The 27,046-nt window shown below is 38.6% G+C and overlaps 2 long non-coding RNA genes across 2 annotated transcripts; one reads left to right on the top strand and one right to left on the bottom strand.

Moving 5' to 3' along the window:
- Positions 1 to 475: 475 nt before the first annotated feature.
- Positions 476 to 26,941, bottom strand: LOC103668338. The gene is made up of 3 exons (XR_569986.2): positions 26,817 to 26,941; positions 3,844 to 3,984; positions 476 to 1,315 (listed from the first exon to the last, which is right to left on the bottom strand). It is a non-coding gene; the product is annotated as an uncharacterized LOC103668338 (long non-coding RNA).
- LOC103668346 lies at positions 25,500 to 26,989 on the top strand. The gene is made up of 3 exons (XR_569994.2): positions 25,500 to 25,578; positions 25,775 to 25,840; positions 26,857 to 26,989. It is a non-coding gene; the product is annotated as an uncharacterized LOC103668346 (long non-coding RNA).
- Positions 26,990 to 27,046: the final 57 nt, after the last annotated feature.

Genomic DNA, 27,046 nt, shown 5'->3' with positions numbered 1-27,046 from the left:
GCTCTAAGTATACACATGGAGCTAGAGGGTATTATGCTAAGTGAAGTAAGTCAGTCAGAGAAAGACAAATACCATACAATTTCACTCATATGTGGAATTTAAGAAATGAACAAATGAGCAAAGGGAGAAAAAGAGAGAGAGAGAGAGAGAGAAAGAGGCAAATCAATAAACAGACTCTTTTAAAAAAAAAAGATTTTATTTTTAAGTAATCTCTACACCCAATGTGGGGCTCAAACTCACAACCCTGATATCAAGAGTTGTGTGTTCTACCAACAGAGCCAGAGAGGCACCCCCAAGAAACAGACTCTCAACTATAGAGAACAAACTGATGGTTGCCAAAAGGGAGGGTGGGGAGATGGGTTAAATAGGTGATGGGGATTAAAGAGTGCACTTGTGATGAGCACAGGGTAAGGTATGGAATTGTTGAATCATGATATTGTACACCTGAAACTAATATAACACAGTATGTTAACTAACTGGAATTAAATAAAAGCTTTAAAAAAATAGAAAGCTTTAAGTATATGTCAGCTCTGAGTTTTATGACTGGGTTGTTTGTTGAGGAATCCCTGAATTGGTACCTTTAGCTTTCTTCACGGGATGGTCTGTTCCCCAGAGATCTTCCACAGGGTCTAGGCCTAATTGCCAATATCTTAAAGTCAGATGGGATTAGAGGACTCAGGACTCAGCATTCAGATGCACTCACATTCCCACATGTCTGGTATGTGCTCCGTGTTTCACTGTGACTGATGACCTTGAGACCAGACACTCTGGGTTTTACCCTCCCCAAATAAGTCTCTAGCCTATGGTGGGGGCAGGGAGTAAGAAACAAGATTTAGCTATCTGATCTTTCATTAGCTTTCAACGAATCTTTCATTTTTAACATTCCCCCAACTTTTATTTCCATTTTCAGAGGTGCCTGGTCCTGATAACCCTTGGCATTTTAAACATTTCTGCAATGCAAATCAGTTTAGTTCTTGGGTTTTCCCCTCCTAGGTTAAGAGCTTGCTTTCTCTGGGCTCCCCTTGGTAACCACCAACCTATCTGCTTCATAGCCTATGAAATGTCATTGATGTTGTATATTCTCCTGTTTTCTGGCTTGTCAGTTTCTGGTCTTAATTTTTTTTTTTTTTTTACTAAGTTTTGGTGGAATTTCTGAAGGGAGCAAAAATTAGATGCATGTGTTTCCTTTTACTGAGAACCTCTAATTTATTTTTTTACTGGGAGGCTAGTGAATCAAAGGGATTTAATCAAAAGCAGAACCATCATAGAGAAGCCCTCAAAAGCTAATGTAGCTCTCTTCTTGTTCCAGTAGGCCCTGATGAAGAAGAAAAAATAGCATGTTACTCCACACAAACATGGAGGCCTATTAAAATACAGGTAGGATGAAGCATACTCCCAATCAATGAAATATTTTCTTCTGCAATATTGATTTAGACTGCACTCTTAGTAAAAATTAGTACCTGCTTTTTAATTAATATACTTATTTTTACAGCAGTTTTAAGTTTACAGAAAAATTGTACAGAAAGTACAGAGAGTTCCAAATACCACCTTCTCCCCCTACATAGTTTCTCCTATTATTAACATCTTGCATTAGGGGGATACATTGTTACAATTTATGAACCAATATTGATATACTATTAAAGTCCATGGTTTCCTTTAGGGTTTATTCTTTGTGTTATATAATTTTTTGGGTTTTGAAAAATGCATGATGTCATGTATCCAACATTACAGCATCATACAGAATAGTTTCACCGCCATAAAAACCCCCTTTTCTCCACCTGCTTAATCCTCTGTCTTCCCTTCTCTCCAAATCACTGACAGCCGCTGATCTTTTTACTGTCTTGATAGTTTTGCCTTTTTGACACTGTCGTGTTATTCCTATTCTACAGTATGAAGCCTTTCACACTGACTTTTAACACTTTTAACATTGCCAGGAACCTTAAACAATCAGCTAGAGAAACTTCTTTCTCTGGGTCCCTCTCAAAGCATCTTTTGTGTTCATCTGAAAATGGGTTAGAACAGCAGACCCATGTGATATATATGTTACCTCCAAAATCCAAAGGGGCTCACAAAGAAAAGTTGATTCTTGAATAGCAGGGGAGTTAGGGGCACCAACCCTCACACACAGGCAGAAGTCTGAAGTCTATATAACTTTTGACTTCCCTAAAACTTAACTAATGCCTATTCTTGACTGGAAGCCTAACCAACAGCATAAACAGTCGACTGAGACATATTTTGTATGTTATTTGTATTTTATGTGGTATTCTTACAATAAAATAAGCTAGAGAAAATATTAAGAAAATTATAAGAGAGGGGCGCCTGGGTGGCACAGCGGTTAAGCGTCTGCCTTCGGCTCAGGGCGTGATCCCGGAGTTCTGGGATCGAGCCCCACGTCAGGCTCTTCCGCTGTGAGCCTGCTTCTTCCTCTCCCACTCCCCCTGCTTGTGTTCCCTCTCTCGCTGGCTGTCTTTCTCTCTCTGTCGAATAAATAAATAAAATCTTTTAAAAAAAATTATAAGAGAGAGAAAATACTTTTACAGTACTGTACTGTATTTACTGAAATAAATCTATGTATAAGTGGACCAGTGTAGTTCAAACCTGTGTTGTTCAAGGATCAACTGTACTGTGTCTCTTTCTTATGGTAGAGAGAGTACCGAACTGATCTTCATTTTAGAGAGAATATCCCAACTTATCCAGGCCAAAGTGCAAGTAGTTCTGAGCCAGTGATGTCCAACGTGTGGCTGATTATAATGTTATATAGAAAACATGTCAAGGTTTGTTAGAAAAATCATAGCAGGACTTTGACACAAAACAAAGCTATAATCTCTTATTTAAAATTAGGGGCACCTGGGTGGGTTAAGCATCTGCCTTCAGATCAGGTCATGATCCCAGAGTCCTGGGATCAAGCCCCACATGGGGCTCCCTGCTCAGCGGTGAGCCTGCTTCTCCCTCTGCCCCTCCCTACCACTCATGCTCAGAGATCCTTCTAGTGGGAAAAACTTCAAGAACTATGACTCAGTGGGTATTCTGTTTCTTGCAACTGAAAATATCCTACATGATATGAATTTTCCATACAACATTATTTCAGACAAATGAACTCTGAGTCAATAGTTTGACATCCATTCAATTTACAGGTCTTGTCTTACACCCAATCACCCGGAAGCAGTTGGTGCAAATCTTATAGAACAGTGACATGACTATTGAAAACTCAGTTACATTGCCAGCTAGGGGACCATGCTATATCGAGGTGCAAAGCTGGGGTGTGGCCGTACAGGATGAAGTAAATGCTCTAAACCTTTGATGAATATATGATACACTTTCTCCTCTCCAACAAGCAAAAGAGTGAAATTGGGGTTATGTCTCCCACAGTTTAACCAAATGAGCCTTGCACAAAGTGTTTATTTCCTGTCCCAATGACTTTGGGCTCTACTAGTTTAACAATTTTAATAATTAAGGTAGAAGTACATCCAACAAGGACACAAGAATTTTGTAGGGTAGACAAGTAAAAATGCCTTTTAATCAGAAAATAAAGGATCACAATTTAGGTGAGAAAACAGGACTACAGACAGCAGTTTGAGACTCATCAGGTACCAGATATAAAGGTGTAAGAGCAGATTAATCCCCTGAAAGAGACTGCAGACTGAGCAGCCAACCAAAAATTGAGCCCTGGGAAATCCTGCAGTCAAAGGCTGGAGGAATGAGAACAGGCTGATGCAATCACAATAAAACTCAATGGGGCATTTCCAGTTTTAAATGGTATTTGGCTAGCGGCCCCTGACTCAGCCTCTCCCAACTGCTGCCTGAAACACATAAAAAGACGAAGAAAAATGATAAAATTCATACCAATGCAGATCATAAAGGATGACAAGCCTCTTATTGCCAGGAGGAATTACCCCAAAGTATGAGGCTGATGAAGATGGATTCAGGAAAACAGTTGGTGGCCCATTCGTGCGCTGCCTCATTATACAGAGCAGATCCATCCATCTGAAAGAAGACAGAGAGGTTGAGCCTCCTTTCCCCACTGTCAGCTTGCTGACTCAGGATGCCAGGCTCCATGCAGAGCTGCAGACTGAGCAGCTGGCTCCTTTGTGGTGCCATACCTTGCTTTTTGGTATGGTCATGTTGCAGGCTATCATCTTTCTATGTGTATCTGGAGACTGCAACTTCCAAAATTTGGTGGGGAAGAATGAGGTAGGGGTGGAGAGCAGGTGATCGTTTACTGTGTCCTGGCAGATTTGTCCCTAGGAACAAAGTGTATAGGCAGAGTGCTGGTCACAATGCTTGCAGAGCTGATGATAGATCACGGATTCCATTGATCTGGTTTGTCAGAGAACCAGCTAGCTCCTATACCTCAGGCAGTGACATTTGGACCACAATATCCTATCACAGTATAGCAGAGCCATGTCAAACAAAACCACTGGGAATTACTATGGACATGGGCATATTAATCTGTCCTCTTGTTAGGGATCTGAGAGTGAAACCAAAGGAAATCTGTATTTCCTGCCTGGGTGTATGATGGCTATACTGGATATAGATGGGAAATAAAGAAGGAGGGAAATTATCCAAACTGACCTAAGGTCTTAATTCCCCCCAAATCTAGCACTATGAAAAGCTATGTGTTTTATTTCCTCAAGTTAACATCCCTGGCTCTGCCTCTAGAACCTACTAGCTAAGGTCAGTCTTGCCTGAAAATCTTGAAAAAAATCCAATTCTTGAGTTCATCTTCCCCCAAAGATTTCATGTTTCAGATTATTATTTGCTTCTCAAGGCTCCTTGGCAAGGTTCTTAGACGCCAGCTCCCCTTTGCTCCCTACCCACAACTGTTGGCCAGCTCTTTCTCCTGGCACACAATCTGTCCCAAATCCTCGGAATTCTTGTCCATATCAGGCGCTCAAGCCCTCTTTTTGCCAGAGAAAGACATACAAAATGATATCAAAAAGGGAAAAGGAAAATAATCCAGAAGAATCAGAAGATTTACTTATCTCTGAAAGTGACTTTCATCTAGAAATCTGTTTGACACCATCAATAAGAAAGCAAGAAGTTATGGCCTGTACAAAAGAGACTCAGAAGGAACAGAAGTAGAGAAGATGAGCTAAAACCCAAACAGAATTACGAGTATGTCTGAGGAGTAACCCAGAAGAATCTGGACGAAGTAATATAAATCAAAGATAAATTGATAAAGATGTTTGGACCTAAAAGAAGATTTTAAAATAGAGGAAAATGTGACACAAAATAAATGGAAAAAACCTCTCACTTCTAGACATATCCTGGGGGGAAAAATGGATGATAAGAATTTTGTAAGCATTCAGGCAGACATGAAAACAGATTACTTATAAATGACCAAAAATCAGGTAGTCCTCATTTAGAACTTCCATTATAAGAGAGTTTGTAACAAAGTTTGGGGGATAAAATTTGAAATCCAAGGGGTGCCTGGGTGGCTTAGTTGGTTAAGTGTCCAACTTTGGCTCAGTTCCTGGGATCAAGCCTTGTATCAGACTCCAAGCTCAATGGGGAGTCTGCTTGAGGATTCTCTCTCCCACTCCCTCTGCCCCTCCCCTGCTCATGCTCTCTTTCTCTCTCTGTCTCTCTTTCAAAAAATAAATAAGTCTTTAAAAAAAAATCCAAGCTCCTGTTTAAGTGAGAACTGAGTGTGAATCAATGTGTTTAGGTGTGATGGCAAGAGACAAACATGAGAGGCTTCAGAATAAAATAACACTCTTATTCTCTTCCTTAAAGAAATCTGGGGCATATATTCAGCTAACTAATAATGAAATAAAAATAAATGTTCCAAATAAGGAAGTTGTGCTATAAAATATGGGCAGTGGACATTAAAACCCATTAAATATTATTCATTCATTCATTCATTCATTCATTCAATAAACAGGTATTTATTGACTTGCTATTTATTCGTTAAGCATTGAAAATGCATCAGTGAACAAGAAGACTATTGTCTTGGAGCTATGGGGAAATAAAGAAATTCAACACATAATTATAATTGAGTATGTGCTATAAAGCATATAAGTAAAGGGAACTGACCTTAATTTAAGGGGTTGAAGAGGACAGACCAAGGGAAGTGAAATTTTAGCTGAGACCTAAAAGCTTGCTGGGAATTAGCCAGGCATACAAGAGGAGGGGAGGGAATGTTTTAAACAAAGTGAAGGGCTCTTACAACAGGACATTTGAAGAATAGAAACATGTTCACTGTGGCTGGAGCTTAGAGATCAGGCTACAGAGGTAGTCAGGGGCTGGATCATGAGTATATGCCATGCTAAGGGGTTTGGTTTTTGTCCTAAAGGTAAGTCAAGGGATATTGTGGCATAGTTTAACAGGAAGAGTAATCAGATTTGAGTATCAGAAAGTATATTTTTTCCTATGTAGATAAAGGATTGGACTATAGCGTAGATAAATGGGTGGATTTGAGAAATTTTTATAAAAGATATTTAGGAGTAAGAATCAACAAAACGATTGAACATTGCAGGTGAGGGAGAGAGTTAAACATGATTACTAGTTTCTAGCAGGGGTTACTGGGTGATACTATCAACGAGAGTGGAGATACTGGAGAAGCAGGTTTACGGGAGAGTTCAGTTTGGGACATTTTGAGTTTGAGGAACCTAGGAACCATTCAAGTGGTGATTCAAGTAGGCAACAGGGCGTATGAATCTGAAGCTAAAAGAAAGATCTGTCCCAATGCACAGATTTTGGAGTTGAGACACAATGGTCAAAAAGATTAAAAAAAAAAAGATTAGCACAAGAATGTTTACCGCAGCTTTATCCATAATAGCCCCAAACTTGAGACCACCAAATGTTCATCTATAGGAGAATGAATACACTCACTATGGTGTGTTCCTGCAGTGGTATACTAATCAGCAATAACAAATGATGAACTGCGGATACACATTATAAAACAGATGATTTCGGTGTTTTTGATTTTATTTATTTATTTATTTGTCAGAGCGAGGGAGAGCACATCAGGGGGAGCGGCCGGCAGAGGGAGAAGCAGACTCCCTGCTGAGCAGGGAGCCCAATGCAGGACTCGATCCCAGGACCCTGGGATCATGACCGGAGCCAAAGGCAGATGCTTAACCCACTAAGCCACCCAGGTGTCCCAAAATGGATGATTTCAAAAACATTGTGCTGAGTAAATGAAGTCAGACACAAAACACTAAATACTTTACTAATCCATCTATATGAAGGTAAAGAATATGTAAAACTAATCAATACTGACAAAAATCAGAACAATTGTTGCCTGGCATTTCTGGGCAGCAAGGGGTGGAGGGGAGAGGGATGAGGGGCTTAAATAGAAATGGACTGGAACACACTTGCTGTGTTGATAGGATTATCTTGTGTTTGTCTTGACGGGGGTGTTTGTTACATGGGGGGGTACATTTGTCTTAACTGATCTACACATAAGCTCTGTACATTTACTGTATGTAAATTATGCCTCAATAAAATTAATGAAAAATAATATTTGCAAAAATTTTAGAAAATTTTAGTGAAATTTTCAAAAATAATTATTTTCAAATTGACATTATTTACTAATTTGCTGAGAAAATAAAAACACTCACAAGAGTATTTCTAGGGGCGCCTAGGTGGCTCAGTTGTTAAGCGTCTGCCTTCGGCTCAGGGAGTGATCTCGGGGTCCTGGGATCGAGCCCTGCATCAGGCTCTCCCCACTGCTTCTTCCTCTCCCACTCCCACTGCTTGTGTTCCCTCTCTCGCTGGCTGTCTCTCTCTGCCAAATAAATAAATAAAATCTTAAAAAAAAAAAAAAAGAAGAGTATTTCTACAAGTTTCTATCATATCTACCCATCCTACACCTGTGCCCAGATACTATCTTTCCTCCTGTTCCTAAAAATGAACTGTCTGGGCTCCTAAAGCCAACCCCTCCATTTGAGCACTGGATTCCATTCTATCTCATCTTACTTCATCAGGGACATTAGGACATTTCTCCCCTCACCCTCTTGCACATCAGTTCTTCTGTATCTACTGTATCATTCACATGATCGTAGAAACATGCTGTAAAACATCCCATCCTGAGAGAAAGAGAGAGATCCTCCTCTGACCTGAAATCCTCTTCAGCTCCCACTTTATTTCTCTACTCTTGTTATAACAAAACTCATCAGAAACATTGCCTACATTCTGTTTATGAGTTCTTTCCATGTATTCTCTTAAACCTACTCCAATCACAGTATTGCCCCCATCATTCAATTCAAACTGCCTGTCAAGAGCAGCAATAAACCTTATGTGGCCAAATCCAATGGTTAATTCTCAGTTAATTGATCTCTTTTTTCCTTGAAACACACTCCTCACTTATGTCTAGGAATCACAGTCTTCCTCTTACCTCATTGGCCGTGACTCTTTTGCAGATTCATCTTCCCCAACCTGACCTCTAGATGTTGGGTTTGGCCCTTGCACCTCTTTTCTTCCCTATCCACACTCACTTTCTTGGTGAGTAACTGACCACAGCCAATCTTATGGCTTAAATATAATTTATATGTGGATGATACCCCAAATTTAAAAACATCTACCTCCTCAAAATCCACATCAAGATTCTCACTGAACCTCCAAGCCCACAACAATAACTAATTCCCAGTATAGCTCAGAAGAAAAATGGCAAGGTCTACTTAAGGGGAGGAAATACCATGTGCACAGTAAACCTAACAGTTAAAAGACAACTTGTATTGTCAAAAATCTGGGAAGCATATTTAGAATATATTATAGAGGTCTTCATCCAAAGGGAAAACAATAAGGTTGGGTCTGGCCAAATTCATTAATATAGGTGCTGTTACCTAGAGTGGAGATTTAATATGTTTGTCCAGTCCCTGGGTGTGACTCTAACAATTTGTGTGGTTGGTAGTGGGCCTGGCTTCAATGGCGGCCCAGAGATGAACCTGAAATGCCAAAACCTCACTGGTATATTGTAAAAATTACACCTCAGTCTTAGGGAAATGGACATATTAAGGCAGAGATTCTCAGTTACACACTAACCTCCTGGGTGCCTAAATGCCATTTCCGTCACCAAAGCATGAATAAATTAATAAGTAGGAAAGATTTACTTAGTAAGTGCCTTAGTGCTGGGAGCTTCAGTATCCTTGAAAAGCCCTGTATTGGCTATCCTCTGCAGGTGATGATGATGGCGGGAAATGTTGCCATGAACTTGGGGGTCTGATTTCCATAGAATAGTGGGATAGCAGGGGAGGTGCCAGGAGGAGGTCAGATGGCAGCATTTAACCATTAGAGACAAGATAGATACAATCACCATATTAAACTGCGAGAGGAAGTGTTAATTGTTTTAACACAAAAGATTTGTGGCCATAATTAATGATTATGAGATCCCTGGGAATGAAATAGATGTGCAGTTTCTCAAAGCTTAGCTTTGGAAAAATTCTAGGTCTTCAGAGTGACAAATTGCTAAAACTTGATGTATTAATTATATGCAGTATTAAGAGTTTTTAAAGATCTTACATTTTGAATTTGTTCTTCTAAAAATATTTTTAAATATTCAAAGATGATCAGTATATACAATTATTGAAAAAAGCAGGACGTAAAACAGTATGTGCAATATTATTCAGATCCTATTAAATACGCATGTGTGTATATACATATGTATGCATGTTATTTTTTTAAAAAAGACTGGAAAGGACTTCTGGTTTCAGACAAGATAAGCAAAAGAGATCTGATTTACACTCCCACCTAAAATAACTGAAACAAAACATAAAAACAACAGTTTCCAGATATTGGCCATCAAGTAATCAAGAAGAGTGATTCCTAAAATAGGGAAACAAACAAGGTGAACCTCACCTTACTGTCTCAAGAGAATTCCAGGCCAGAGCACAGGAAAAGAGAACTTGGGTGGAGCCAGAAATCTTCCCTTTAGTTGAGGAGACAGTAACAGAAAAAAAATCCCATTAAAAAAAATGTGATTGGACGTTTCCTAAGTATATAAGAAATTACTAGAGAAATAATGCAATAAAATTTCCCATAGCTAAAGGCCAAGTTTTAGGACTGAATTAAACTCATTTTGTACCCAGCATAACAAATTTAAAAAACCCACATGAAGGCACATCATTGTTGAATTTCAGATGTGGGATTAAGAAAAGATTGTGAAAGCTCTTAGAAAGATAATAATAAGTCACATATAAAGGGTTAATAACCAGAATATTTTCAGACTTTTCAACAGCAATAATCGAAACTAGAAAACAATGAAGCAAGAACAACAATATGAGAGAATATTATTTATAACCTAGAATTTGATCCCCACCAAACTATCAGTCACGTGTAAGTATAGAATTAAGATATTTTTAGATGAGGTATTTTAAAAAATTACTTCCTGTGCACCCTTTCTCAAGAAGAATCTAGAAAATGTGTCACCAAAAAGAAGGATGAACCAGATGGTACACTGAAACTGGAGAGTTTAACAATGGGACTATTTTAGAAGGTGCGGACAGGGTTTGGGGAAAGCAAGGAGTAGTGCAGCACTCTGAGTCTATTAACACACTTAGGACCGAAGGGGCAAGGCGAGAGAGTGGTTACTGAAACCCAGAGACAATGGCATATAAAGAGGGCTACCTGACAGAAGCTGTGGCTATAGAGAGAGGGAAGGAGTCAGGGGAATAAATACCCCATCTTCACTTTCCCCCCTCCCTCAGATTTAATGCTGTGCCTCCCATTGACCAAACCCAATCAAAGGCCAAAGAGAATCATGCCAGCCTCTTAGGGAAAGCACATCACAGAGTGGGGAAAAGAGGGGAGTTGAGGCGGAAAGGGGGGCAACTGGACTACATCCAGTGCAGAGGGAGATATAAGACCCAGGAAATGGGGTCCAATAAAGCCCCAAGACAAAGAGATTTCTCAACTAGATGAAACAAAGTCCTGCATGACTAGTACAAGGCAGAATCCAGATTGGAATGAGACAGTGGAGAATTACAGGATGATTATCTTTTTTTTTTTAAGATTTTATTTATTTATTTGACAGAGAGAGACACAGCCAGCGAGAGAGGGAACACAAACAGGGGGAGTAGGAGAGGAAGAAGCAGGCTCGGCAGAGCCCAGGGAGGCGACGAGACTCGATCCCAGGACCCTGGGATCGACGGGACTGAGGCCGAGAGCAGGCGGCTTAATGACTGAGCACGGCACAGGATGATTATCTTAAGATTTAAAGAAAGATGGGGTGCCACAGGATGATTATCTTAAGATTTAAAGAAAGATGGGGTGCCACAGGATGATTATCTTAAGATTTAAAGAAAGATGGAGTGCCTGGGTGGCTCAGTCGTTAAGCGTCTACCTTCGGCTCAGGTCATGATCCCAGGGTCCTGGGATCGAGCCCCACATCGGGCTCCCTGCTCTGCCGGGAGCCTGCTTCTTCCTCTCCCACTCCCCCTACTTGTGCTCCCTCTCTCGCTGGCTGTGTCTCTCTCTGTCAAATAAATAAATAAAATTTAAAAAAAAAGATTTAAAGAAAGAAAGAGAAAAAGAAACCCATGGATCTCCCCATACATTTAATGTTCTGAAATGATGTTTAAATTCTTCCTAAGAGTTGGGAAAGAAATTTGTCATAATCATGTAGCAAAATAAGTGACGGAAACTGGCAACTATTAACTCAAGGAAAATAAAAACTAGTACCAAAAAGGAAAAACAAGAGTCTTCATACTTTGTTGAACTGTGAGTAGTGTATATATAAAAGTCATGATAAAAAATACTGAGTAGTTTTCTAACAATGACTAGATGAGGGGATTGGAGAGAGGGGAAGGATAAGTTAATATGTGCCTAATATGAACATGGGGGTGGTAAACATTAGCAGATAGGCAACTCTCAATACTGAAATATTAAGAAATTGCACTATAGCATGTTACTTACAAATATGAACTTCATACAGCTGAAAGGCTCAATGGCAGTGATGCTAGCAAGTGGACAGAGATGACAGCTTTGGGGGAGAGATGGGACCAGGGGTTGCATTTTTCATTACAAACCTTATATTACTATTGGGTCTTTTAAACTATGTACATGCATGAATGTGATAAAAACTTAAATAAAAAACCCCAACAAGCAGCCATCCAAAAAAATGAAATCTTACCGTTTGCGTGACGTGGATGGAACCAGAGGGTATTATGCTAAGCGAAACAATAAGTCAGTCAGAGAAAGACAATTATCATATGATCTCACTGATATATGGAATTTAAGAAACAAGGTAGAGGATCATAGGGGAAGAGAGGAAAAAATGAAACAAGATGAAACCAGAGAGGCAGACAAACCATAAGAGACTCTCAATCATAGGAAACAAACTGAGGGCTGCTGGAGGGGAGAGGGGTGGAGGGGTAGGGTAACTGGGTGATGGACATTGGGAAGGGTATGTGTTGTAATGAGCACTGTGTATTATATAAGACTGATGAGTCACTGACCTGTACCCATGAAACCAATAATACATTATATGTTAATTTTAAAAAACAGAAACTTAAGATTTTTCTTTTGTTAAATAAAATGAAATTAAAATGTGGCCAACTCCTTTACACTAGTATGGTAAAAACAACAACAACAACAACAAAAACCTAGTTTGTTTTCTATCTTCTTCTAGTTCCATGATTTCCAAGTTTTTTTTCCCTCTGTGCTCCAGATCCTTCACACGTTATTAAATGAGGATTATTCACAAATGAGGAAGAGCTAATAAAAATGATTGATAAGTATAAACAAGCCCCAAAGGATTGGAATCTAGGCCAAGCCCTTTTGGCTGAGAATTGTTAGAATGTGAGCTATGAAAAAGCTTTATAGAACATGGGGATCTTCTTCCAAAATTTTCCTTCTATAGATAGATTTTTATTAAACAAATACATTCTGCAAATGCTGTCAAGTAGAGCAACAATCAGAGTGGTCCTCCCCATGCATTCACTGCCAAGGAATTCAATAGTCAAGACCAAATTTGCTTCAGCTAAAAATGAAAATAATAAAATAATAGAAGTGAATGATAACCGAGCAGTTACTAAGTGACAAGCATTGTGCCAAGCTCTTTATTTGCATTATATCATTTGAATCCTCACAATTATCCTAGAAGTTGGGTTTGACAATTTCCCCATTCTACATACAGGAAGACCCTTTAAAAGATGAGTAACTCATTTGAGGAAGTGGCAGTCTCGATTTAAACTCAGATCTTACTCAAAAACCCAAACTCCTGTAAACTTCTACTGTATTTTGAGCAAAACCAAAAACGGCAATCTCTGGGGTGGGAGTGGGAAAAGATTAGCTGTCACTCTGGCCGCTAAGTCTCAAGGCAAGGCTATAGGAGTGGAAGAAAAAATTATGAGGACCAATTGAAACTGCAAAAGAATGGTATTACTTTATAGAAAAATGCCACAGAAGATGCTCACATGAACACTGCTAGAACAAACCAAAGTACATATAACTTAATTCACCAAACACTTATTGAGTAACCTCTGAGTTTCACTGAATTGGGTACTGGAAATATAATTTCTTTGTATATAACATAACATAATGTACTTAGAAATGAGGAATAGACACACTACAAAATTAGAGAGGCCCCTTGCCATCCTTAGAGCACTCAATAACTTGTTTCTTAGAAATTAGTTGTTATTCTAAGGCTATTTCAATAGAGGGCACTAGGTGATCAGGATAGTTTTGAATTAGGTGGCAAAATAGTTAATAGAAGAATCTTTCCGAACTGTGTAGTCATGATTTTTAAAAGCATATCAAGTGTTCCCAAAATGGGATAAGCCATAAACCAAAGAAAAGAGGTTTGATACATGAATATTGGCAAGATCACTAAGATCAATATTCTAGATGCTTGCACAATTATAGATCTTTTTGAGTGGTTCCATTTATAAAATCACTTCCATTACTTATTTGTAAATCTCTATTAGGGCCACCAGGAAATGTCAGTTTAGCATACCTAGCACTTCTGAGAGATGGCAAGGCGGTAAGAAGTCGAAAGGCTAGAGTTTGAGAGCACCTCCCCCCCCCCCCACCCACTGTACCTCCACCTCCCACCCAATGCCTTCTACTAATGATGTGGCCTGGGGGCAACTTACTTAATCTTAGTTTCCATACCTTTAAAATAGTGATAATTTCTCCCATGCTTATGAAAGTGCAAAGTTGCAAAGTGTTGTAAATATGTAAGATAGTAATGAAGTACAAAAATATTTTAAAAAGTATAAAGTATTAAAAGTCAAGCTAGTAGAAAAAGAAATTCCAGAAACTATATGCAATCCTACATATATACTCTTTGGATTCCAGGCCTATGAAGATTGCCTTTGGAAACTTCTGGCAGTAACGTACTTGCTAGTCCAGACAGAGGTAAAAAGCAGAAATCTACAGTCACAATTTCAAAACACTTCCTCTAACCCCATCTTAAGATTTCTCAAGTCCCTTTTCCATAACCCCCCCCACAAGAAGAAATACAAATTAATTCATGGAGATCTGCTAAAAGATCTTTTATAATGTAATCATCTCTATCGCCAAACTTTGATTAGTTTGCATGGACAAACTTCCTGGTTTTCAGGGAGAAAACACATTCAGCTGATAACACTTTTCATTTCCTTAAACACACTCATACACACTCAATTTGCATGCCTAGTTAGTAGTATTTGCCATCAAATTCCAAATTGCCTTGATGTTTCCGTAAGCATGTAGGGTATGATTATATTTTATTTGTGTATGCGAAAACTAAAGAACAGAAAGATCAAATGATTTGCTTAAAATGACATAATATCGACCATGGAAGTCTGCCTTCAAATCCATTATAGAACCACTAGAAACTACTGGAACCACATGGAACTGCTGGAAAATTAGCCTCGTAAGTTCTATTTTATCTATCTTATTACTCATTTGTTTATAAAATCAACAAATATATTTTGAACAGCTACTATATGCCAGGCCCTGTGGAAGGTGCTGGAGATACAATAGAGAGGGGGTAGAAACGCAACACAGCTCCTACACACCCATGGAGTTTATAATTTAGCGAATAAGACAGACCCAAAAAACTGTGAGGAGAAAAATAAAACAGTTACGAATTGTAAACATTCTGTAAAGGAAATAAACATGAGGCTCACAAGGAAAAGAACAGAGAAAAATGATCTTAGAGAGGGTATTCAGGAAGAGCCAGGACAGAAAAAGATGTTGACATTCAAGCTGAGACCTGTAAGGAGAGGCAATACTGTGGGGGTGCAGCTCTCCTGAGAGAGGCAATGAATTGCATGTGCAAAGACCCTGAGGAAAGATCTTGATCTACCTGACCAACTAGAAGAAAACCAGACAGAGCACAGCCAGCAAGGGGAGAACGACTTGAAAAATTAGGTCGAAGTGATAAGTTGAGATCAGATCATGAGTTCTGCAGCCCACGGTAAGAGTTTGGATTTTATTCTAAGTAAAATATGAAGTCACTGAAGGAGTTCAAGCAGGAGAATGACATGATCAGATTTGTATTTTAAGAAGATTCTTTTTCCTGCTAAGAGAAGGTTGGAAAGGAGCAAGACAGGCAACAGGGAGATAGGATAGAAGTCTAATGCAATAAGTCTCTCAGACGGATGACCACGAACTCAACAAAGGTGGTGATGGAGACGAAAAGCTGCTCATGAACTTGGGGTGTGTTTAGAGACACTCATCATTCTGGCTATTAGTAGTTGTTTTTTTTTTTTTTTAAAGATTTTATTTATTTATTTGACAGAAATAGGGACAGCCAGCGAGAGAGGGAACACAAGTAGGGGGAGTGGGAGAGGAAGAAGCAGGCTCATAGCAGAGGAGCCTGATGTGGGGCTCGATCCCATCACGCCGGATCACGCCCTGAGCCGAAGGCAGACGCCCAACCACTGTGCCACCCAGGCGCCCCTATTAGTAGTTTTTTTATGCACAGTACACATTAGGCAAAAATACTCAAGATAAAATCTTTTCAATTGACAGGATGAATTCTTTTATTTCTTTCAGAGAATTCAAAGCTCTTTTTTTAAAAAGATTTATTTATTTGGGAGAGAGAGAGGAAGAAAGTGGGGGGGAGGGCAGAGGGAGAGAAAAACTTTAACCAGACTGCACACTGAGCATGGAAACAAACTTGGTGCACTCCACGCGGGGCTTGATCTCACAACCCTGAGATCACGACCTGAGCTGAAACCAAAAGTCAGGTGCTCAACTGACTGCATCACCCAGGTTCCCTGAGAATTCAAAGCCCTTATCAAGCACTTTAGTCAATTTACCAAATATCAATTGAATGCCTTCTAAGTATACAGAAATGAAATTTGGGAGGCGCTACTCCTCTTTAGATTGCTTACCCAGTTTGGAAATCAAAAGCACCCTGAATAAAACAATTAGAAAATAACCTATTGCTTAATACAATACTAAACACTAAGGGTAGAAAATAAGTTCTCAGGAAGGACAAAGGTAAAATAATTTGGACTATCAAGGTATCTTTATGGTTCTAAAATTGGAGGTTCTTTCTGGAATAATAGAGATGCACAAAGTTTAGGTAAATGAACACATTCAGACAAGGAAAGGATTTGAGTAAGATTATTGTGGCAGGTGCTTTTTAGAGTTTCTGCTCAGCTCAAAATAATTCTCCCCCTTTCTCTCAGAACTGATCCTCCCTCCACAGAAACAGGCACCTGGGAGCCTTGTTTTAGTACATGATTCCTACTCTTCGTGGCAAGATTGATTAGATTGCATTGGATGCTTGACCCAAACCACATCAGAGCCAATCAAATTCTCTATCTCAGAAATTCTGAATTGGGATTCAAAATAGGTAGGAAGTTAGTCTCTGTGCAGGACTACAACTGTAGCATATAAAATCCTGGAGGCAGGGAAAGTGGGGAAAGCTGATCTGCAGAGAGAATAAGGGAGAGAAAAATCTTGATTTCTTGGTTCTAGAGTCTATGACACCCTTCCAGAGTCTCTCATTTCATTCTTGTCCTTGAGTTTTGTGAGACAACTCCATATTCTCAAAATAATTATCCTATTTGCTTAAATCACATTGTTAGTTGCTATTACTTAGAACCAATATGCCTTGTCCAAGCCCAGTACAGTCATGAAAATAGAATGATCATGATGAAAAGACAGGACTAATTATAGCAAAAGATGGTTCTAGACATAAAATATTGAGGAGGAAAGAAAAAAATACAAGGCTAGTTACCTTCTTTAACAAGCTTACGATTGGTGATGTATGATAAACAGCATGCCAGAAGAGTAATGACTCCTCATGGATGCTGATATCAAAGATTCTTTAGGCAAAGAATGTAAATGACATCGCCAAACAGCAAAGGGGGTCATAAATCTGCACTCACATACTCCAGAGGAAGTGTTAATTTCTGGAAATTAATTTGACAAGTTTCTTAAAATGGATATACTCTTTTCAACAAACAGGATTTATGAAGTTCTTACTATGTGTCAGGGACTCTTCTAGATACTGGAAATGAAGTACTAAACAAGAAAGATAAATTTTCTGTCCTCATAGAACTTACTCTTAGGGGAGAAAAGGGAGAAATAATAAATAGTAAATTAGTTACTGTATGGCCCATAATTTCTAGAAATTTAACAAAGTAAATAATCAAATAAATGTACATAGATTTAAGTACAAGGATATTGATATGTTACAATATTAAAGAATTGGAAACAACCTAAATGTTCAATAATAAGAGATCGATTATATAAATTATAATATATCCAATATATCCAAATAGTAGAGTACTATGTTACAATTTAAAAGCATTTATTTACTACATGCAAGGTATTGTTCTAGTGTTTTACATGTAGTAATTTATTTAATAAACAGGGACATCCTAAAATAAGTATTTAATTATCATCTCCATTTAATGGATAAGGAGGCTATGGCATAGAGAGACTATGGTATGCAAAGTTATATAGCTAAAAAGTGGGAAAGATAAGATTTGAACCCAGAAAAAAGTTTGATGCTAGGGGCTATCCTCTTAACTACACTGTCTCCTGAAAAACATTACAGTATGGGGAAAGACTCATACTGTAATTTTTAAGTTAAAATATTCAAAATAATGATCTAACTTCACATATAATTTTAAATTAAGTTATGTATATATTTGTGCCCTAAAAAAAGAATTAAGAGATATTCCAAAATACTAATAAATTGTTTTCTCCAAATGATAAGATTATAAGTTTTTACTTTTTTCTTCATCTTTTTTACACTTCCAAAACTGTTTTGCACTTAACCTAGATTACTTACTAAATGGAGTAGATTTTGTGCTGGGGCTTGAAGGATAAGGAGAAACTAAGTAAGAACTGGCAGAAAAATAAATGGGAGGAGGTTTTAGGTTTGCTACCATGATTCCTTCAGTAAATCAGAAAGCAGGGGAAAATCTAGTTTCCAGAAGTTGCTTCTCCCCAGATGTTTTTAAAAAAGAGTTTTGATGATTAACATTTAGGGAATTTTCTTTGTCATTTTTAAAAAACGAAACTGAGACAAAGAGAAGGAAGTTTACATCTCCACAAAAATTAACGATGGAGGGGTGCCTAGGTGGCTCAGTCAGTTAAGCATCTGCCTTTGGTTCCTGTCATGTCCCAGGGTCCTGGGATTGAGCCCCACATTGGGCTCCCTGCTCAGCAGGGAGCCTGCTTCTCCTTCTCCCTCTGCTATCCCCCTCCCCCGACCCCCATTTGTGTTTTCTGGCTCCCTCTATCTCTGTCAAATAAGCAAATACAATCTTAAAAAAAAATTAATCATGGAACTAGAAAAAGAAAAAAGTTCTTCTCACACACCAGGCACTTGTCTATATGGCTAATATTGAGAAAGGGGTTTTCCAGGATGAAAAAGGAGGTTTCGGGGGGAGTCTCTGCTAGAGAAAAGCATTAGGATGCTCAAATTGAACTGCGTTTGAACAAATGCAGCACGAATAAGAATGACTAGACATCTTACATGCATTGTCAACCATCCATAAAATGGCTAATGTTGGTAGTTGATTTCAAATTATTTTAGAATTGATAGTGCCTGCTGTTATGGAAGTTTCTGAATAATTTGGCAGTGGTTCAGAAAAGGAAATAGAAAAAAACCTTTATCTTAATATCTATATATTTGACACTTTTACTGTTCTGTGTGGGAGTTACCTGACACAAGAAGTTGGTAGGCTGTTATATTTCTCTATTCCTGTTACATTTCCAATCATACAATGCACTTTTCTGAATGTCTCTAAAACAAAATGAATAAGATCGAAAATGTTTCTCCAGAAAGCCCTAAAGTAAAGAATCAGTAGAGACACAACTTGGAAAAAATTGATGTAATTTTGTAATCATTCTCTGGTCTGACAGTCATTCAACAGGTATTTATTAAAAGCCTATAAAAGCAAGACACCCTGATGGGAAACTCCATTGTATAGACATAGTCATGGCCCTCAAAGATTTTGTCCTTAGTAAAGAGATAAGTAAACAACCCTATACAGTTCAAGGCAGCTGTGCTTAGAGTACTATGAGTGGTATGGACCATATTTTAAACCATTACACAAGTGGAAGGAACTACTTCTAGACAGGACAATTGAGTTTAGATCTGAAAAATGGTAGAAATTCAATAAACAAAGATGAGGGGTAAAGAGTACATTCTAAGCACTCTACTGGGTGTGAACACAGAAAACCATGGCATATATTAATGTTGGTGCCAAAACATAGAAGATTTCGAATTCCTGACACACTACCAAGAACATACAACCTCAGTTCTTTCCCCCTGTTCAGCTCCAAGAAATTGAAAACTAGGCCAACAACCTCTAGAGAGGAGATTTGAAAGACTTTGAGATGTCTTTCCAGGACTATCTGAGTTGTCCAAAAGGAAAGACCTAAAGATACCAGCATTGGGGGTTCCTTAACATGGTGACCAAAAGTAGCTCACTGAATAGTAAATTTCTTCCAGTTGACAAGACTTTATTATGGGCTCAGAGTTTACACTCAGCTTTTTGTGGTTTAAGACAGGCGAGCAATGATCACAGTTATCAGGCTTTCTGAGGAATGCTTCTAACAAATATGTAAAGATAACCTGGAGGGAAAAGAGGCTATGGGAACAGAAGGATACTCAAAAAAGAAAATCCTCATTAATATCCTCAAAGAAATAAGAGAAAACATTGCATCCATAAAACAAGAACATCATGCCACACAGAAAGAGCATTCATGATACAAACAAGACAAAACGAAACAAAATGAATCAGCTCTTGTAAATTAACCTTTGAGAATCTAAATGAAAATTTTAATATCTGGAAGATGATGCTGTGAAAAAATAAGTAAAGCAAAAAGCAGAGCTAGAAAAAAGAGAGAGGGGAGAAGAATTAAAGGCCTAATCCAGGTGGACCAACATTTGAGTAATTAGAGCTCTAGAAAACAAGAACAGAGAAAATGAAAGGGAGGAAATACTCAGTGGACATATTCAAATTGAATTGAGAGATGGCAATTTTGGGGGCGTGTGGGTGGCAAAGTCAGTTGGGCATCCAGCTCTTGGTTTCAGCTGGGGTTATGATCTTGAGGTTGTGGGATCAAGCCCTGCGTTGGGCTCTGCACTTAGTGAGGAGTCTGCTTGGGATTCTCTCTCCCTCTGCCCCTCCCGCTTGTGCTCTCTCTCTCTAAAATAGATAAATTGTGAAAGAAAGAAGAAAGAAAGAAAGAAAGAAAGAAAGAAAGAAAGAAAGAAAGAAGTGAATTTCTAGACTCAAAAGACTTACATAGTGTGCAGCACAATTATTAAAAAGACCCATAGAAAGGCACATCAAGAAATTTCAGAATCCTGAAGACAATGAAAAATTCTACAAGCTTCCAGAGGTAAAAATAGGACATAAACTATAGATCATGAATTAGAATAATTTTGGACTTCTGTGGTAGAATTCTAATTCAAGATTTCCTATCTTCTGTATACATGTGTACTGTGAATATGATGCATTTCACTCCCATAATTAGGTTATGTTATATGGCACAGTTGACTTTAAGAAAGGCTTGACCTGATCAGCGTTTGAAGAGCCTTTAAAGCCCAGAAGTCCATTGACAGATGAATGGATAAAGAAGATGTGGTATATATATACAATGGAATACTACTCAGTGATCAAAAAACCCAAAATCTTGCCATTCACAACAATGTGGATGGAACTAAAGGGTTTTATGCTAAGTGAAATAAGTCAGTCAGAGAAAGACAATTATCATATGATCTCACTTGTATGTGGAATTTAAGAAACAAAACAGAGGATCATAGGGGAAGAGAGGAAAAAATAAGACGAAATGAGGGAGGGAGACAAACTGTAAGAGACTCTTGATCATAGGAAACGAACTGAGGGTTGCTGGAGGGGAGGGAGGTGGAGTGTTGGGGTAACTGGTTGAGGGACATTAAGGAGGGCAAGTGATGTAATGAGCACTGGGAATTATATAAGACAGATGAATCACTGACCTCTACCTCTGAAACTAATAATACATTATATGTTAATTGAATCAAAATTAAAAAATTAAAAAACTTGAAAAGAAAGAAAAAGTTCATATTGTAGAAAGATGCACAAAGTATACCATTTATGAAATGATACAATTATACAAAACAATGCTATACATTGTTTATGGATACAGACATAGGAACTAAAATATAAAACATGCATAGAAATGATAAGGATCAAATTCAGGATATAAGCCACCTGGGGAATTGTATCAGGGAAGGCAGAGTGGAACTTCAACTCTATCTGTAATGTTTTTATTTTTCAAAGCTTTATTCAGGTATAACTAACCCAATAAAGTGCACATATTAAGAGTAAAAAAATAAAAATAAAAAATAAAAGAGACTTTAAAAGTGTTGGGCTCTTCCTGGCAAAGTAGAGTCTCCATAACTGGCTTTGAAAAAGAGGAGGCAGCATGACAAGAAATGCAGACACCTCTAGGAGCTGAGAGAGGTCTCTACCTGGCAGCCAGCAAGGAAATGGGGATCTCAGTCTTATGAATACAAAGAACTGGATTATGCCATCCCCCTGCATAAGCTTGGAAGTGAACTTTGCCCAGACTCTCCAGACAAAAATTCTGTCCAGCTAATATCTTGATTTCAGCCTTGTGTATCTTGAGCAGAGAACCCAGTCATGCTGTGCTCAGATTTCTGACCTACAGAATTGTGATCCAATAAATGGATATTCTTTTTTAAATTTTTGGGTTTTTTTAAACAAATCTCTCCATCCAACCCCAAGATCAAGAGTTGCATGCTCTACCGGTTGAGACAGCCAGGCACCCCAACAAATGGATTTTCTTTTAAGCTGATAGGTTTGTGATTTGTTAACAAAAATGGAAAACTAATACAGCTTCTCGGCAACAACGAGAGCTATTCAACTATGGAGACCCCCCAAAATTCTGAAGAAAAGCTATTTCAAGCCTAGGATTAGGTATCTAACCAAACAACCAATTAGCTGTGAGAGTAAATTAGGATATTTTCAGACATACAAGGTCTCAAAAATTTACCTCCCAGGTACTCTTTCTTAGGAAGCTACTGATGTGTGTGCTTCACCAAAATTAGAGGAAAAAAATAAAATAAGAAAGAGGAATATGTGGTGTACAAGAAGAGGTGTGAGGAGAATTCCCAGAATGTTGGTGAAAGGAGACAGTAAGATGACATGCAGCAAATAACTGGTCCACATTGGAGCAGGTTAAAATGCTCTGGGGACATTTTGCTATGAAATCAAATTGAAAGAATATCTGATATTAGGGGCACATGGCTGGCTCAGTGGAGCATGCTATGCTTGATCTTGGGCTTGTGAGTTTGAGCCCCATGTTGGGTGTGGAGACGACTTAAAAATAAAATCTTTTTTTTTATTTAAAGATTTTATTTATTTATTTGACATAGAGAGACAGCCAGCCAGAGAGGGAACACAAGCAGGGGGAGTGGGAGAGGAAGAAGCAGGCTCTCAGCAGAGGAGTCTGATGTGGGGCTCGATCCCAGAACGTTGGGATCACGCCCTAGCCGAAGGCAGATGCTTAACGACTGCGCCACCCAGGTGCCCCTTAAAAATAAAATCTTAAAAAAATACCTAATATTATATTTGGAAGGATGGAGAAGAGATCTGGATAACTGGCAAAGAGTTGAAGGTTGAGTTATTGATTAGTACATAAAAAACTAACTGCATAACAACAGCTTCAAAAAAGACAGTTATTGATATTAAGGAGAAAAAAGTTGTACATAGTTGTCATAGTTTACTACTTGACTAAGCTGTTAATAGGTTTTATACAATCGTAACAGAACATTTGATTACAGGGGCACCTGGCAGGCTCGGTCAGTGGAGCATGTGACTCTTGGTCTCGGGGTTGTGAGTTCGAACCCCACATTGAGTGTAGAGATGACTTCAAAATAAATAAAATCTTCAAAAAAAAAAAAAAAAGAACATTTTATCACAGTGAGATGTCAATAGGACCTAAAGCCTGAAATTCAGAAGTAGAAAGACAGCATGTATATAGATCTAGAATACCGAATGAATTAATGAGAAAGCTGGGAAGTGTTGCCTCTGCAGAGAAATGTCCTGAGATGGGACAGGAACTGCTCATTTTAGTTTTAAACCTTATGAAACTACTTTTCTCCTTAGAAGCATGCGTATCTTCAATAAAAATAAACATTAAAAAAAGAAGAAGGATACAGTGAAAGGGATCTCTACAAATTAATCAGATGTAAATGGCTTTCTTTTTTTTTTTTTTTTAAAGATTTTATTTATTTATTCGACAGAGAGAGAGACAGCCAGCGAGAGAGGGAACAAAAGCAGGGGTAGCGGGAGAGGAAGAAGCAGGCTCATAGCAGAGGAGCCTGATGTGAGGCTCGATCCCAGAACGCCGGGATCACGCCCTGAGCCGAAGGCAGGCGCTTAACCGCTGTGCCACCCAGGCTCCCCATAAATGCCTTTTTTGAGAGGAAAACTGACAACTCTCTCATCATAATAAGGTGTTTTCATGTTAGTGTCCATTTTAAAAAGCCAAGAGGTTTTTATTTTGTTTGTCAAACAATAGAGCATGATGGTAAATTTTTGATCAGAAGGGAACCCATTTGTTCTGGCAAGTGGGAATGAAAAGAAACAGATTGAAAATGGCTTAGGAAATAGACACAACGGAACTTGGTGATAGATTGCTAGATGAATGGGGGCAGTGATAACACAGAAGGTGTGAGAACGGGAAGGGTCAGGGATGGTTCCCAGGTTTCTGCCTGGGAGGACCTGGATGGCTGGTGGTACCACTTCCTGAAATAACAGACATAGAGAAGAGATAGAATTGGAAAGACAGGAAAGAATGTAAGTTTGATTTGAGACATGGTCAAATAAAGTACCTATGGGACATCCAAGCAGAGAAGACAAACGGCAGCTAGATCTAGAGAACAAGAGTTTATAAAAAAAGATTTGGCCTTGGAAAAGATCATCGGGAATATAATATATAAATAAGATGAGGGGAGCAGAAGAATCCCTTCCTAGGGACACACCTGCTTTGCTAAATCCATGCAGAGAGGCCACACTTCAAAAGTCTATGGGAAGGCTGATAATTACAACTTAGAGAAGCACTTAGAAAAGTGTTAAATTAACTCTAACCGGAGGGTATATGAAGAGTTAGGAGAAAGTGAGAGACGGTGTAGCTGGTAGCATTTGAGGAAGGGGGAAAATGTTCAACTGGGAATTTATTTATAGAATTTTTTTTTAAGATTGTAGTTATTCATTTATTTGAGAAAGAAAGGTAGGGAGAGAAAGAGCAGGGGAGGAGCAGAGGGAGAGGGACAAGCAGACTCTGCTGAGCATGGAGCTGGACAGGGGGCTCGGTCCCAGGACCCTGAGACCATTACCTAAGCCAAAATCAGGAGTCAGGCACTCAATTGACTGAGCCACTCAGGTGCCCCTCCACTGGGAATTTAAAGTTATTTGTTGTATAGGATGTCTTATCACAATTCACCTTCTTCTTTTCATGAAATCTTTAGTAAAAACTGGCTTTCCTTCTCAGCATGTTGTGGAGATTTGCTTTTGTGGATGTGTCAAAAAATAATTTGTGTCTCCAGATTTGTATAGGGAGAAGCCAGACACGGTCCGTGGAAGGATGGCTACATGTCTATAGGGATCATCAGCAAAGTATTAGGGGAAGCACTTGCAAATGTCTGTGGTGATGACTAATACCAGGCAGAACCCAAAGAAGTCACTGTGGTTATGCAGGAAGTGCTCTGAATATCTTGTTTTTTGTTGTTGTTGCTGGTGGTGGTGGTGGTGGTGTTCCTCTGTTCCTCCATTACTGCTGTTTTTGTATTTTTTTCATCAAGAAATAATTGACATATAACACTATATTAGTTTCCGGTGTAAAACATACTGTAATCTCAATTCCTAACAAAAAATACAAAAGATAGAAAGTAGGGTCCATAGTCAAGAGCAAATGTAAAAGAGTGTTATCAGGAAGGGCGGAACCAACTAGACTAAGCCTTGGGAGAAAATGCTAAGAAGGGTGTGAAGAAAAAGGAACCAACCTACTTCTTGAGTCAAAGGGCAATGTTATTTCATCGGTCCTGCCTTTGTGTCAACAGAAGTGTCCATCAACTGTGGTTTGTCAATATCCTGCCCATGTTCTACCACCACCACCTTCACACCCGAGGCTCTTGCTCTGCTCTCCTTAATCCCAGCACCTGTCAGTAGCTGAAATTGCATCGTATACCAACTGAATTTTTGGTTGCTGTCCATGTCCCTCACTCTAAGGCAAACTCCCTGAGAACGGGAACTTTGTCTTCAATACTGTCTTGAATTGTACCTGTCATGTAAAAAGTACTCAGTAAGTACTTATCATTCAATGAATCAATTAATATCTTGTTTCTGCCTTTTGTCAGAAATGACCTCTGGATTAAAAAAAGCAGCAACAAGTTGACGAAGAAGGAATTCAAGTGCAAAGCAGCGTAAGTTTCTATCAAGGTCTTTGAAGTAATGATAATAGAGATTATTTTTGAACACCAAGTAGGTGTGGCTTGGAGCACTGTGCTGAGTACTTAACCTACCTTATCTAATATAATCTTCAAAGCAACTATTATTATTCCCATTTTGTAGATAAATTAGAAGCTAAGCTCCCAAAGGGTTAGGGAACTTCCGCGGTCTGGCTGACCTGCATGGCAAAGCACAAACCCAGGTCTGTCTGGCTTCACAGCCTGTGTCTTCAAGCTGCAATTCTGCCTTATGAAATTGAAATAACATTTCCATACTCTATTTAAATTCCTTGAGGCCCAACCAAATTATTTATCAGGATCCTAAAATTATTAAACTGCTTTTTGTAATTATTGAGGAATTAGGAAAAATGGGCTAGGTGTTAGAAGGCTGGTGATGGGTAAGCGTATTTATGATTTTTTTTTTGTATTTATGATTTTTAAGAAGACTGAAGTGTATAATGAGGGACCACAAAACTATATAGTTTAGTTGTACTATGTACATAACATTCTTGGTACTTGAAATACCTTTAGCCTAGGCATTTCAGTTTCTACACTACCTACAGCTTCCTGCTGGCTTCTCCCATACATATTTTGATTTTCTGCCTGGCCCCCAAAGAAATTTCAACATATAACCCCTGAAAACTACAGAAATCTGTCCCAGGAGAAATCAAGAGCAAGCACATTATTTAGGATCATTTTAAAAAGAAGTAGTAATTGATCATTAAGAGCCATTAAGGTTTACTATAAACTCATAAGACTAAATTCATTTTCAAGGTTATTATAGTGATTCTAAGCGATAAGGAGTGGTGGCAGCAGAAATAGAAAGCAAAGTGTAGATTTTTTAAAACCTCACTCTGGAATATCTTAGAAGGAAATACATCAGAAACTGAAAACAATGTTTGCCTCTGGGAAGGGAATGAGAACTCTGAAGAGAGTGGGGAAGAAGACTTACTTTTCATTGTTGATCCAGGGGAGCACTTTGAATTTTATAGGTCTAAGATTTCGTGGGTGATGGAGCCCTTGCTGAGAAAAAGACAGGAACCATTGAGCATACAAAACAGAATCTAACCAAATGGACCCGACCTTCTAGTTTTTTGAAGATTCTCTGAGATGATGCTGAAACCTTCTCCCCAGCCTTTCTTGTTACAGAGAGAAACCAACTGCCTTTGTTCCCAATTACCA

This window comes from Ursus maritimus, unplaced genomic scaffold, assembly GCF_017311325.1.
Source record: "Ursus maritimus isolate PB19 unplaced genomic scaffold, ASM1731132v1 scaffold_2, whole genome shotgun sequence".
Lineage (NCBI taxonomy): Eukaryota > Metazoa > Chordata > Mammalia > Carnivora > Ursidae > Ursus > Ursus maritimus.
Note: the sequence above shows the minus strand (reverse complement) of the source record. Positions and strands in the feature narration are given on the sequence as shown.